The following is a 13,522-nucleotide window of genomic DNA, read 5'->3' on the forward strand; positions in this document are numbered from 1 at the left end:
CTCATAGTACAACTCATTAAGGATAGAGATCCTACATGGAGAGTAAGTACACAGTAGCTCCTGTTGTTGATTTAACAATTGACACTCTTATTTATGACGTCAATAATCACCCGAGGCTCTTGTTATGAGCTGCTAAGGCTATGGAAGCCTCTTGAGTTCACAAACCCCGACCTTATTTAGACAAGGCCATAATCAAAATGGAAGTTCTCTCCTTTCTTCAGAGAAAGGTACCTCCTTCTTTGATGGCCCCTCTTTCCACCAGGATCTCACTCACAGAGATGTTTCATGGAAGTCATTTTTTTGCCACAGTGTCTTGGCTTTCCATGGGCTTTGTAGCCAGATCTGAATGCCTTAAGGGCTGATTCTGAGGCCAGAGTGCTGTTCAGAGCATTTGTCATTCGATGAGTTTGCTGTGTATCCTGCTTCCCATGTTGGGTCGTTCTCTCCTTTTTAATTCTACCAATTATTATTAGCAGACACTTGGTCTTATTTATGTGATCCCTTTGACACTTAATCCTATCTTTATGCCAAGATGGCATTGGTACCTGTCAACTTAATGGGATTTGGAGTCCTATGGCAAGTTTTTAACTTTACCCTTAGGGGTAAGTCCAAAGGAACATATGCCAAACTATACATCTCCTCTCTCTTATTCTCACTCTTATTTTTAACAGGGTCTCTGCCTCTTAAATAAATGTACTTTAAATTTTTTAACAGTTTACTCCCCAAGTGCATTTTAACATCCATTCACAGGCTTCCTGCTCTTAATGGGGTTTTCTCTCCTATGACCTGTGTTCCCTATTCCTTGCCTCTTTTAAAATAGGCTTGTCTGCCGGCGCCGCAGCTCACTAGGCTAATCCTCTGCTTGCAGCGCCAGCACCCCGGGTTCTAGTCCCGGTTGGGGCACTGGATTCTGTCCCAGTTGCTCCTCTTCCAGTCCAGCTCTCTGCTGTGGCCCGGGAAGGCAGTGGAGGATGGCCCAAGTGCTTGGGCCCTGCACCTGCATGGGAGACCAGGAGGAAGCACCTGGCTCTTGGCTTCAGACAGGCGCGCAGCGCGCCGGCCGTAGCAGCCATTTTGGGGGTGAACCAATGGAAAAGGAAGACCTTTCTCTTTGTCTCTCTCTCTCACTGTCTAACTCTGCCTGTCCAAAACAAACAAACAAACAAACAAACAAAATAAAACAGGCTTGTCTCTTTCTTACTGGTTTCTGGGAGTTCTATGTCTGTGGTGAGTACTGCTCCCTTGCCCAGTCCATGTCTTGCAAATACTGAAGGCCCTGGAAGAGATGGTGTGGAAGCTGGGATAGGAGGTGTGCGTGGACTCCAGCGAGGGGCTGGGAGGTGACTGCAGCAGTCCTGGGGAGTGAGACCTGGCCATGGGGGGGGGGGGTGCCAGGAGGCTGGGGGTGGGGTGGGAGTGTAGGAGTGGGGCCACATGCAGGAGGCTGCTGATATGGTGCTGTGGGCTCACTCCTCACAGGCTGCAGAGGTGCCCTGCGGAGAGAGACAAAGCCCTTTCGGAACGGGGCTGCTGGCTCGGGATGACTGGTGTGCCTGATGGAGGGGGCGAAGGCCCTGCTGCGGTGTCGCCAAGGCACCTGCGTCAGCCCCGGGCAGCGGAGGAGGCAGAGGCGCCCGAGTAAACACAGCCGCCCCAGCTGCTGGCGGCAGCTGTTTTCGGTCTCTCCACTGCCAGTCAGACGGCTGGGGAGCCGGTAATTGAAGGCTATCCAGCCTGTAATTCAGCGGCTCCGTTCCCAGGCTTGGCTGTGCGGAGGGGCCGGAGGAGTTACGGCCCGAGTGGGAAGGAGAGCAGTACCGGCCGTCCCTTGTTTGCATTCCCATAGGGCCTCGAGGTTGGCCGTTAACCAGCAGGTGCACAGGCTCAGTGACAGAGCAGATGTCCCAGTGGTCCCCAGAGACATCCACTTCAAGATATGTGTCAAATCTCCTGTGCAAACACGAGGAGACTTCAAAAAGTTCATAGAAAAGCGGAATTAAGAGGTGTTTGGGTACCAAAAAATGTTGAAATTGATGCATAGTTTTTTTTTATAACATGCACTTTCCATGAACTTTCGAAGGTCCCCTTTATACGCTTGGACTTCAAAAGTTTTTGCACCATAAAATAAACTTTTAATTCCATTTTCCACTAACTTTTTGAAGTACCTTCTTCATATTCTGTCATAGTATCACACGTATGTATAGGATATACCTAGCGTGCACACAGCATATGTGGTGTCAATATGTGGAACTAAGTATCCACTAATAAGCTATGGTTTAGTTGTGGCCCATGTGTAATATGCTGCTTCATGGAGCAGTTGAAGTGTCCTAGCGTGTACAATGTCGGGAGAAATACGGAGCTTGCTGAATTCCTTTCCTGAGGGTGAGACCCTTCCTCCCCACTTTCACCAGTGTTCTGTAATAGCATTTATGAATCAGCATTGTCATTTGCATTTGTTTGAAAACCTTGGCTGAACGTATTTGTTCTGTGTTTCCCTGTAACCTCTACCTGCTCTCTTGTGATTCGCCTTTTCAAGCTTGCATCTACTTTTCCATCAGCCCGTGTGTCTCTGTCTCGCCAGGTTTTGAGTATTTCATAGTTTGAAGTCGTCTCAGAAAAGTTGCAAGCACAGTGTAAGGAACGTTTCATTTGGAGCAGATGTTTGGCCTAGCGGTGGACATGCCAGTTAGGACGCTTCCACTCGCGAGGCTCTGGATTCAATGCCTGGCTCCCGATTCCAAGGCCTTGGAAATGCAGACCCTGGGAGGCAGTGGTGATGGCTCGAGTACTTGGGTCCCTGTCACCCATGTGGGGGACCTGGACTGATTTTCTGGCTCCCAGATTCAGACTGCCCCAGCCCCAGCTGTGCAGGCATTTAGGGACTAAATCAGCAGATTGGAACCTGCTCTGTCAGCCTCGCACATAAATAATTTTTTTAAAAAAGAAACTTAATTTTTTTTTTTGGAAGGGTTTATTTTATTTATGTGAAAGGCAGAGTTACACACTCACATAGATCTTCCATCTTCTGGTTTCCTCCCCAGATGGCCACAACAGCCAGGGCTGGGCCAAGCTGAACCCAGGATCCCATAGCTACTTCTGGGTCTCCCACATGGGTGCAGGGGCCCAAGCACTAGGCCCATCTTCTGCTGTTTTCCCAGGCCATTAGCAGGGAGCTGAATTGGAAGTGGAGCAGCTGGGACTTGAACCAGTGCCCATATGGGATACTGGCATTAGGTGGCAGTTTAACCTACTGTGCTACAATGCTAGTTCCTGGATCATTTTTAAATATTTATTTATTTGAAAGGCAGAGTTAGAATGAGAGAGAGAGAGAGAGAGAGATTGATTGATTGATTGATTCCATTCTGGTCTCCTGCATTGGTGACAAGACCCAAGCACTAGGCCCATCTTCTGCTGTTTTCGCAGGCCATTAGCAAGGAGCTGGATTAGAAGTGGAGCAGCCTGGACTTGAACCAGCACTCATAGGGGATGCTGGCACTGCAGGTGGTAGCTTAACCCGCTGTGCCACAAGGGCAGCCCCAATTTCCTAGATCATTTGAGATCTGTTGCCCCACCACCCTCAAAATGCTTCCCTGTGTATTTCTTGCATAGCCACCTTCCTACCAGCAAACTTGGGAAATGAACATTGGTATTGTACAAATTCTATTTTCCAAAGACAGCAGCAGTGCTTGCTTGTATCCCACCTGTTCTACCATGTGACTGCGACACACCTCCCATTGAGAGATGGGGTCTCTGTCTCCCTCCTCTTTAGTCTGGGCAGCTGTCTGACTTGCTCGTACCCCACAGAATGTAGCAGATGACAACTGCCTGGCTTCGAAGCCCAAGGAGAGTTGGTACAGCCAAGGAGAGTTGGTGCAGCACCTGCCTGATTTGTAGAACATTCATTCTCGGAGCCAAGAGCCTCCACGTAAGAGGTCTGACTAGTTGGGGCCACCCTGCTGTGACATGTGACATGTGATGTGTGTCAGTGCTCTTGTGGGCAGTCCTAGACTTGGACTTGGAGTTTGCTGAGCCAGGCACCAGGCATGTGAGTGAAAGAAACCTCAGAGGATTGCAGCCCATAGCCATGGGATTGCCCCCAGGCTCAAGTCTTCCCAGCTGAGGACCTGGACAGCGTGGAGCCGAGACAGGCTGTTCTCCACAGTACCGTTTCCACTCCTGACCCACAGAATGGCTGTTGTCAAACCCCAGTGGATGCTGTCACTCAGCCATGGCAATTCAAGTGATATTCTATTGCCGTGCAAGCCTCAGACCCCATTTGAGCTTGGCCCGCTGTCCTCATCATGCCCTTTGTATTAGCTCGTGTTTCATTACTATAATGCAATGCCTGAGGCTGGCTACTTTATGAAGACAAGAGGTTGATTTTGGCCCATGGTTTTGGAGATGCAAGGTCAGGGGTGGCTTCTGGCGATGGCCCTCTTGCTGGCAGAGTCCTGAAGTGGCCCAGATGGCAGTGGGTGGGGAGCATACCTGTACCTGTGTGTGTGTTCTGGTCTCTCTCCTTTTTCCTGCAAAGGCCCTGCTGTTCCGTTGCAGGACCTCCACTCTTGATCTAATCCTACTCACTTCCACAGACCCCAGCTCTAAACACCAGTCCAGGTGCGTCTTCTGTTCTGACGCCTCCCAGGGGACTTCGGTCCCCTTGCAAGGCGTGCTCACACCACGTCCCGACCACAGCACCCTTGCCCTGGGGTGGCTCTGCTGCCTGTCTTTCTGTCTATCTCTCTCCTCCTCTGTCTATCTCACTTGCCTCCTCCAGTCTGGCCTTGATTTTGATTGCCTTGCCACTGTAATGATTACAGGTGAGGCACTTTGCAGACTACTCCTCACTTTGGGGCACACGTGATGTCTCTTCATGATTGGACCCAGTCTAGTGTCTGGCAGAAAGGTCACAGTCTCCCAGGTGGCTCTTACTGCACCTTCTCAGGTGACTTTCATTGTATTTGTTCCATTTTATTAATGTGGATGCGTGGTTTCCTAGTTTATCTAATGAGTTAAAATCCATTGCTGTCATTACTTATTTTGATGCACAAATTGCCCCAGCTTTCACCTGAAAGGGCCCTTGGAGGTGACTCCTGCGTCCTGAAGACATCCTTGTTATCCTCTGAGCACATTTTAAACTCAGGCTCATTTGTATTTTCTCTACCACAGTCAGAACTATTTTTCCGAGGAGGCTCCTTTTAGTGAAAAATGGTGTTTAGAAGCCAAAATCTGGGAGTTGGATGTGCTCATCGCTATGAAGGTGGTGCACTTCCCAGGTGCTCTCAGTGCACAGAGTTAGGGAATATATACATGTGTATACATGTGTATGTACACAAGGGAGTATGTCAAAAGTTTGTGGAGAAATGGAATAAAAAGGTGAGTTTATTTTAGTAAAAAAAAAAAAATTGAAATCCATGCATGTGTGCTTGCCATGAACTTTTTGAAGGATTACAATAGTTTGATGTGGTACATTTTTGTTTTCACTGAACAGACTTGACTTTGTGCCCAACTCCCCAGCTCCCCACCTCGCACACCTCCCGCACCTCACATACGTCACACATCTCTCTCACCTCGCACACCTTGCACACCTCACAACCTCCCACACCTCTGGTACCTCCCACACCTTGCACACTTCCCACACCTCCCACACCTCCTGCACTTCCCACACCTCTCACATCTTGCACACTTCCCACACCTCTCACACCTTGCACATCTTACACACCTGTCACATCTTGCTCCCAGTGGTTCACCAAGTGGAAGAGAAATCAATGCCCACCCCACTTGCGTTGTGTCGTGCCTGTGCCCATCTCCTACAGCTCTGTTCCTGTTTCACATTTGACTCTTTCATATGTTAGGAATTTGTGTTGGAATATGATACTACCATGAGGTTATAACAAAAATCCTGTCAGCAGAATCAAACAGTTCTTCCCCTAATCATCGGAAGCATCACTCTATCGTGTTCTAAATTGAATACTTAGAAGCACGTCACTGAACACCTGTATCCGCAGGTGACAGTAACTCCTTACTCGCTCCGCTCTGCAGGTGCTCAGCCTGCATGGATGTCACCTGGCTGCACTGTTCACCAGGCTTGCATTTTTCCTGTTTGCCTGCAAAGACACCTGAGTGACTTACAGATTCATTCCTGGAATTCAGAAGCAGCAATATAATCATTTTTAAAATGGTTAATATTTGGGGATGGTGCTGTGGCACAGCAGGTTAATGCCCTGGCCTGAAGCGCCGGCATCCCATATGGGCTCCAGTTCTAGTCCCAGCTTCTCCTCTTCTGATTCAGCTCTCTGCTATGGCCTGGGAAAGCAGTAGAAGATGGCCCAAGTACTTGGGCCCCTGCACCCATGTGGGAGACCTGAAAGAAGCTCCTGGCTTCGGATTGGTGCAGCTCTGGCTGTTGCGGCCAATTGGGGAGTGAACCATCAGATGGAAGACTCTCTCTCTCTCTCTCTCTCTCTCTCTCTCTCTCTCTCTCTGTCCTTGTGTGTGTGTGTGTGTAACTGACTTTCAAATAAATACATCTTTAACAAAAAAAAAAGGTTAATAATTATTGGATATTTTCCCCACATCCTGGACCTTTATACTTAACTTAGATCTCAACACAAGTCTCTGAAATATTATTTGACAGCTGGGGATACTGAGGCCGGAATAGCTAAGTGCTGACCAAAGGTCCCTGGTGCGCTCTGAGTCTGTATTCGAGCTGCAGCAGTGTGTAGCCTCGTTGTAGGAGGGGCAGCATGGGGGAGCCGAGGAAAGATGATGGTCCTGTCTGGAAAGCGTGCGTGTTCATTCAGCATCACACAGGAGAGTGCGTCCTTCCTCCAGGCCTTGTGGGCCTCTGGCTGGGCGGCTCTCTGACAGCAGGAGGCTCCTCTATCCAGCTTGGCCCAGGCCTGGCTGTTGAAAGCATCTGGGGAATGACCCAGTGGATGAATGGTCTCTTTCTGTCTGTCTGTCTGTCTCTCTACCTTTGAGTTAGTAAACGATGCATGCATTAAGAAATTTCAAGACAAACATGCATCATTCTGGAGTCTGAAATCCAAGAAGGCTGGGGAAGAGGAGGCACGGGAGAGGACAGGCATGGCGCCCGGGTGGAATAGGAACAATCGCCCTCACCCAGTGTCTGCTTCCCTTGGTCTCTATCCCCAGCGTGGGCCAGGCTGGTCCATGCCTCGGACCTGCGCCTGCTCCTGGGCCCCCAGTCAGACCCAAGGTGCCGAATCTCCGCCAGGTTCCCTCTTGGCCACGGCCCACGTGGGCACCTGCACTGCCGACTCTGTCTGTGGAGCACAGGGGTGCTGGTCACCATGGCCTCCTGGCTCCTCACCTTCCCTAGGCACGGCAGGGTTGTCCTTCCTTCCCACTCTGAAGTCAAGCTTGGCCTTGAGACTCGCTACACCACTCCTGGTGATGCTCTCAGAGCCAACACAGGGCTCACCGCGCTCTTTCCTTCAGTGCCGGGTGGGTGCTGCAGCCCCAGCCTGGGCCCCTGAACAAGGAGCATGGCGCCGAGGGCAGCACTGAGCAGTGACCCCGAGAGTCGCAGTTCCGAGCCTGTCCCCACCAATGCTGCTTCACCCCAGTCAGACTTTCGGACCCCGTGTTACAGTAACTCCCCATTTGCAATGCTCTCCCTGTTCTCCTGGAAAATACTTTAACTGTGTTCTAGAACTAGATATCTGATTTATAAAAATCCCCACGTGCCTGCCTGCATGATGTAGCCTTGCACGGCCAGTCCTTGGATGCTGTAACCCACCGGAATGGAGGTGACGCCCACGTCCGGATGACATCCTTGTTATCCTTTGAGCACACTTTAAACTCTTGGGCTCATTTTGTATTTTGAGATTTGTATAAATGAGATTTGTTTTTGCTGATTCATAAGAGGTTCCTCTTGAGCACCCTTATCTTCATAAGTACGTGCAACAATATCTTTTTTAAAAGATTTTATTTACTTCTTTGAAAGTCAAAAAATAGGGAGAGAGAGATCCATCTTCCATCTGTTGGCTCACTCTCAAAATGACTGCAGCAGCCAGAGCTGGGCCAGGCTGAAGCCAGGAGCCTCCTCTGGGCCTCCCACATGGGTGCAGGGGCCCAAGTACCTGGGCCATCCTCCACTTCCCACCCAGACATACCAGTAGGGTGCTGGATTGGAAGCAGAGCAGCAAGGACTTGAACTGGCACCCACATGGGATGCTGGCGCTGCAGGCGGAGGCCTAACCCCTATGCCCCAGCTCCGACCCCAACAATATCTTTTTAAAAACCCATTGAGTTCTACATGTTTTTTCTTTTTCGTTCTGCAAATGTTCACTCTGCAAATGTTCACAACGGCTGGGGCAGGGCCTGGCCAAAGCTGGGAGCCAGGAGCTCAGTCTAGGTCTCCACGTGGACGGCAGGGACCAGCTACGTGAGCCATCGCTGCTGCCTCCCAGGGTGTGCATTAGCAGGAGGCTGGAGTCAGGCGTGGAACCCCGGGCGTTCCGACATGGGACACCGACTTCCCAACCACTGTTCTTTTATTTATTTATTTTTATTTTTTTATTTTTTTGACAGAGTAGATAGAGACAGAGAGAAAGGTCTTCCTTTTTGCCATTGGTTCACCTTCCAATGGCCGCTGCGGCCAGCGCATCATGCTGATCCGAAGCCAGGAGCCAGGTGCTTCTCCTGGTCCCCCATGCAGGTGCAGGGCCCAAGGACTTGAGCCATCCTCCACTTCCTTCCCGGGCCATAGCAGAGAGCTGGCCTGGAAGAGGGGCAACCGGGATAGAATCCGGCGCCCCGACCGGGACTAGAACCTGGTGTGCCGGTGCCGCAAGGCGGAGGATTAGCCTGTTAAGCCACGGTGCCGGCCCCAACCACTGTTCTAATTACCCAGCCCCGTTACCACGCTCATAGACATGGGCCCTCCTGTTCGGAAGCCGTGGTTACAGCTGCTTGCTCCTCTCCAGCTGTCCGATTTGTCACAACCCGTGTTAACTGTTCCGCTGTGACAACTGCAAGGTCTACGACGTCTTCACTCCTCTGCCTCCAGCTGCACGTTGAGGATCTCTGCTCCGTCATTTGGAGATACTCTCTCTGATGAAGACGGACGCGAAGTACTAGCTGAGTGGATCTGTGTTCTCCCCATCCTCTGTTTACATGACATTAAAATCCCTCGGCCCTGACTTAGCCTGCATTTTTTTTACCCCATTTTCTGAACAAATGTAAAAAATGTCCTTGTGTTTTCTTTAGCACAGATCACAGGCCTTGGCTCAGTCTGGGTTAACGTCTCTCTTCTGACACTGTTTGTTCCCAAATATTCTTGTGGAAGTTGGCTCTACTGGAAAAAAATGCTAAAATGACTAATATCCAAGATTTTAAAAAATGCTCATAATTATGTGAACTAATCAAAATGAAGATTTCCCCCATTTTTAAAAAAAGATTTGTTTATTCAAAAAATGGAGTGAGAGAGGAGAGGTAGAGAGATCTTCCATCCACAGGTTTACTCCCTAAATGGCTCAATGAACAAGGCTAGGCCAGGTTGAAACCAGGAGCCAGGAGCCTCTTTCAGGTCTCTGAGATGGGTACGGGGGCCCAAGCACTTGGGCCATCTTCTGCTGCTTTCCTAGGCATATTAACAGGGAAGTGGATCAGAAGTAGAGCAGCCGGGACTCAAATTGGTGCCCATACAGGATGCCGGCGCTACAGGCAGCAGCTCAGCTCACTATACCACAGCCCCCCCCCCCTTCCATGTTTTCTAATTCTTGTCCTTAGGCATTTTATATTACAAATAAAAATGAAAGAAAGGGAGCCAACTTTGTGTTGCAGTGGGTTAAGCTGCTACCGGCAGCAGTGGCATCCCATACAAGCAGTGGTTCGAGTCCCAGCTGTTCCACTTCCAACCCAGCTCCCTGCTGACGTATCTGGGAAAGCAGTGGAAGACTGCCCAGGTATTTGGGGCCCTGCCAACAACATGGGAGACCCAGATAGAGATCCAGCCTTCTGGCTTCTGCCTGGCATAGCCATTTGTGGAGTGAACCAGTGATGGAAGATATGTCTGTCTGTCTGTCTGTCTCTCTCTATATATATAATTCTGCCTTTCAAATAAATCTTTTAAAAAGTGGAAAAAGGAGAGCCTACATGCCAGTGAAGCAAGCACTGGTGTACAGCTGCCCCCACCCCCTGAGGTCGAGCAAAGATCCCCCCCAGTCCCCAGCGGCCTCCCTCAGAGCCACCCTGTCACTGCCCTCAGTATCCATGTCAGTAACCTCCATCTCGATGATCACGCCTTCTCGCTTTTCTGTGTTGCTTTATCTACTATGCACGTGCACCTAAACTCTGCTCCAGTTTTCCTGGCTTTTGAACTTCTGGAAAGGGAGTTATAAGTATGCACTCCTTTGTGAGTTTCATCCACGTCACTGCATGTGGCTGTAGCTGACCCGTCATCTAAACATATGAAAATGCATGTATGGTTCCTTTCGATGACCATTTGAGTTGACTTTGGCTTTTATAAATGAGGCTCTTATGAATATAACAATAGTTCCTCTTGTCCATGGTTTTCCTTTCAAATGGTTTCAATTGCCTGTGGTCAACTGCGGTACAAAAATGTTAAATGGAAAATTCCAGAAACAGACAGCTGTGTAAGTTTTAAATTATGTATCATTCTGAGTAGAGTGATTAAAATATTGTGCCAGCTCACATTATCCAACTGGGACACAAATCATCCCTCTGTCCACTGTATCCACACTGTATATGCTGCCTTCCCATGAGTCCCTGAGTAGCCTCCTCTATTATGAGATGAGCTATTGCTCGTGTTCCTGTAGCCCTGATCTTACTTAATAATGACCCCAAAGAGCAAAAGCAGTCATGATGGCAGTTCAGATAAGCCAAAGAGAAGCAATCAAGTGCCTCCTTGAAGTAAAAAGATGGGCGTCCTTGTCTCAGTAAGGAAAGAACAATGTATCTTAGGTTGCTAAGATCTACAGTGACTTGCAATTGTTAATCTCTTACTGTGCCTGATTTATAAATTAAGCTTTATCATAGGTATGTATGTATGTATAGGAAAAATCATGGCATATCTTGATTCGGAACTATCTGTAGTTCCAGGCATGGCTGGGGACCTTGGGATTCATCCCCCACAGGTGAGCAGCCACCACGGGGTGTGTTTCTTGGTGGCCATGTGCACACATTTCTGTTGGATATATGACGAGGAATGAACTTGGGTGGGAGCCTTCAGCGGATAACACCTGTTCTCCCAAGTGGTTGTTGAGTTTACACATCAGCAGGGTACGAGAGTGGCCAGTATCCTTACAAATACTTGTTGCCGTCACTGTTTAATTCTAGCTATTCCAGTGTGTGTGTGGAGGGGGTATGATGGCATCACATTGTGATTTATTTTGTATTTTGATGATTCATGGTCAGGTTGAACAGACTTTCAACCGCTTTTTCTTCCCTTTTTTCCCCAAGAGCACGGAAGCTGAGCACTCTTTTAATTGTCTCTAATCATCTTTAAAAACCAGGGCACAGCTCCAATCCAGGTATCTGTCTCCCCACTCCCGCCCCCGCCACCATCCCCCTAAGGAAGTGGGTCTCCTTAGGGAGCAAGACTTGAGAAAGGAAAGGGATGGCGCCTCACTGCCTTCCCCCCAGCCCTCCTGAGACAGCACAGGAGGAGGGGGCAAGGCTGCAGGGACAAAGGGCAAGAGTACCAAGTGTCCTGGTCCTCAGCTGCCCACGCCGTGTCTATTTTTGGTTCTGTTATTTAAAAAATAAAGTGACAATTACTGGCAGAGGCCAGCTGTTGCGCTGTCTTCCGTTAAAAACCATGGACGAGAGTGTGCACAGTCTTCTCAGCTGATCCCGTGTCACAGGCTGCCTGCCTGCTTGTCCCCCATGCAGCCGCGAGCCTCAGTCTGGGTTTTGAGGGCAGCATCATTGTCCAGGTGCTTCTCAAAGCGTGCAGTGTGGCAGGCTTCCAGGGCAGCAGCGTCCAACACCAGCACAGGGCCCAGGCCAAAGATGTCACAAAGCAGCTTGTCATTCTGCAGGTGGCATTGCATGCCCGAGTATTCTGCCTCAAAGGAGGTGGAGATCCGGTGCTAGGGCCGGCTGTCCACGTACAGCACCTCGAAGCCGAAGCTGTGCAGGGTGGCACGGGGGGTGGGGCGCTGTGCTGGCAGTGGCCTTGGCACGGTACTTGTGCTGTCATTGGCCACAGTGTGCAGGGCACGGGGGAGGGCCTTTGTATCCTCACACACAAAGTCCTCCTCGAGGTTCCAGGAGAGCTCAAAGAGCAGAGCGATGATTTCACCACGGCGTTCACAGATTTGCACTCTCACTGGACAAGAGTGGGGGCAGCTGGGGCAGCTGCCTATTGGGGATGTGGCTGATGCCGACACGGGGCAGGTGGTGAGCTGCAAGGCCCAGGCCCGTGGGGCAGCAGGAAGCACACCATGCAGGCTGGTGGGGGCCAAGTGAGCAGTGGAACTACTCAAGCCACATGGCTGTCTAAAAACCCCTCGTAGGCAAGCAAGGCCGGAGACCAGGTCCTAGACAGCAGCAGCCATGCAGCCCCCCAAGCCAAGGGCCCAACCTCAGTGGAGCCAGGAAGCAGGGCTGGCTGCATGGGCACTGAGCACGGACAGCGGGGGCTGCCAGCTGGGGCCACTCCTGGCCCTTGTGGCCAGGGCCCAGCCTCAAGCAGAGCAGGCCCGGTGTGGCCCAGCCAGGGCCCCCTCCTCGCCCCTCCCTTTCTTGAGGCCCTTTTCTAGGGCATTCTGGCTGGAAGGCAGGGGCCAGGAGGCCACCAGCGCAGGGGCAGGCAGGCTCTGCGGCGCTCCTTTCGGTCCTGGCCCTTGTGTCTGTGGCCGTTCATGTGCTCCTGCAGCTTCTCCTGCTGCCCTACTCATCCGGGCACTGCTGCTGGTCCTGCAGGCCTCCCTGGCTGCTGCTTCCTCACTGGACCCAGAGTCAGCCTGAGCTGACCACCGCCTCCTCATGGGTCCTGTCACCCTTAGAGGCATGGGGCATGCTGGGAACTGGACATGGAGGGCACTGGGGGTGTGGGTCAGGACTCACGTGCTGCTGTGCTGAGACTTAGGCAGTTGGCTAGAGCCATAGCCGTGGGACAATGCCTTCGCCAGGCGCCCTCCCTCTTGTTCTGTGTCTTGGCCATCTAGATGTCTCTCTCTCTCTCTTTTTTTTTTTTTTTATAAACTTTTTTAAAAAATTTATTTGACAGGTAGAGTTATAGACAGTGAGAGAGACAGAGAGAAAGGTCTTCCTTCTGTTGGTTCACTCCCCAAATGGCTGCTATGGCTGGAACCGTGCCAATCCGAAGCCAGGAGCCAGGAGCTTCCTCCTGGTCTCCCATGCGGGTGCAGGGCCCAAGCACTTGGGCCATCCTCCCCTGCCTTCCCGGGCCACAACAGAGAGCTGGCCTGGAAGAGGAGCAACCGGCACTAGAACTGGCGTCCATATGGGATGCCGGTGCCACAGGTAGAGGATTAACCAAGTGAGCCACGGCACCGGCCCTAGA

At 50.8% G+C, this 13,522-nt stretch overlaps 1 pseudogene; it reads right to left on the reverse strand.

Moving 5' to 3' along the window:
• Positions 1–11,849: 11,849 nt before the first annotated feature.
• On the reverse strand, positions 11,850–12,893 carry LOC133746849 (interferon-related developmental regulator 2-like; annotated as a pseudogene).
• Positions 12,894–13,522: the final 629 nt, after the last annotated feature.

Source organism: Lepus europaeus, chromosome 18 (genome assembly GCF_033115175.1).
Source record: "Lepus europaeus isolate LE1 chromosome 18, mLepTim1.pri, whole genome shotgun sequence".
Classification (NCBI taxonomy): Eukaryota; Metazoa; Chordata; class Mammalia; order Lagomorpha; family Leporidae; genus Lepus; species Lepus europaeus.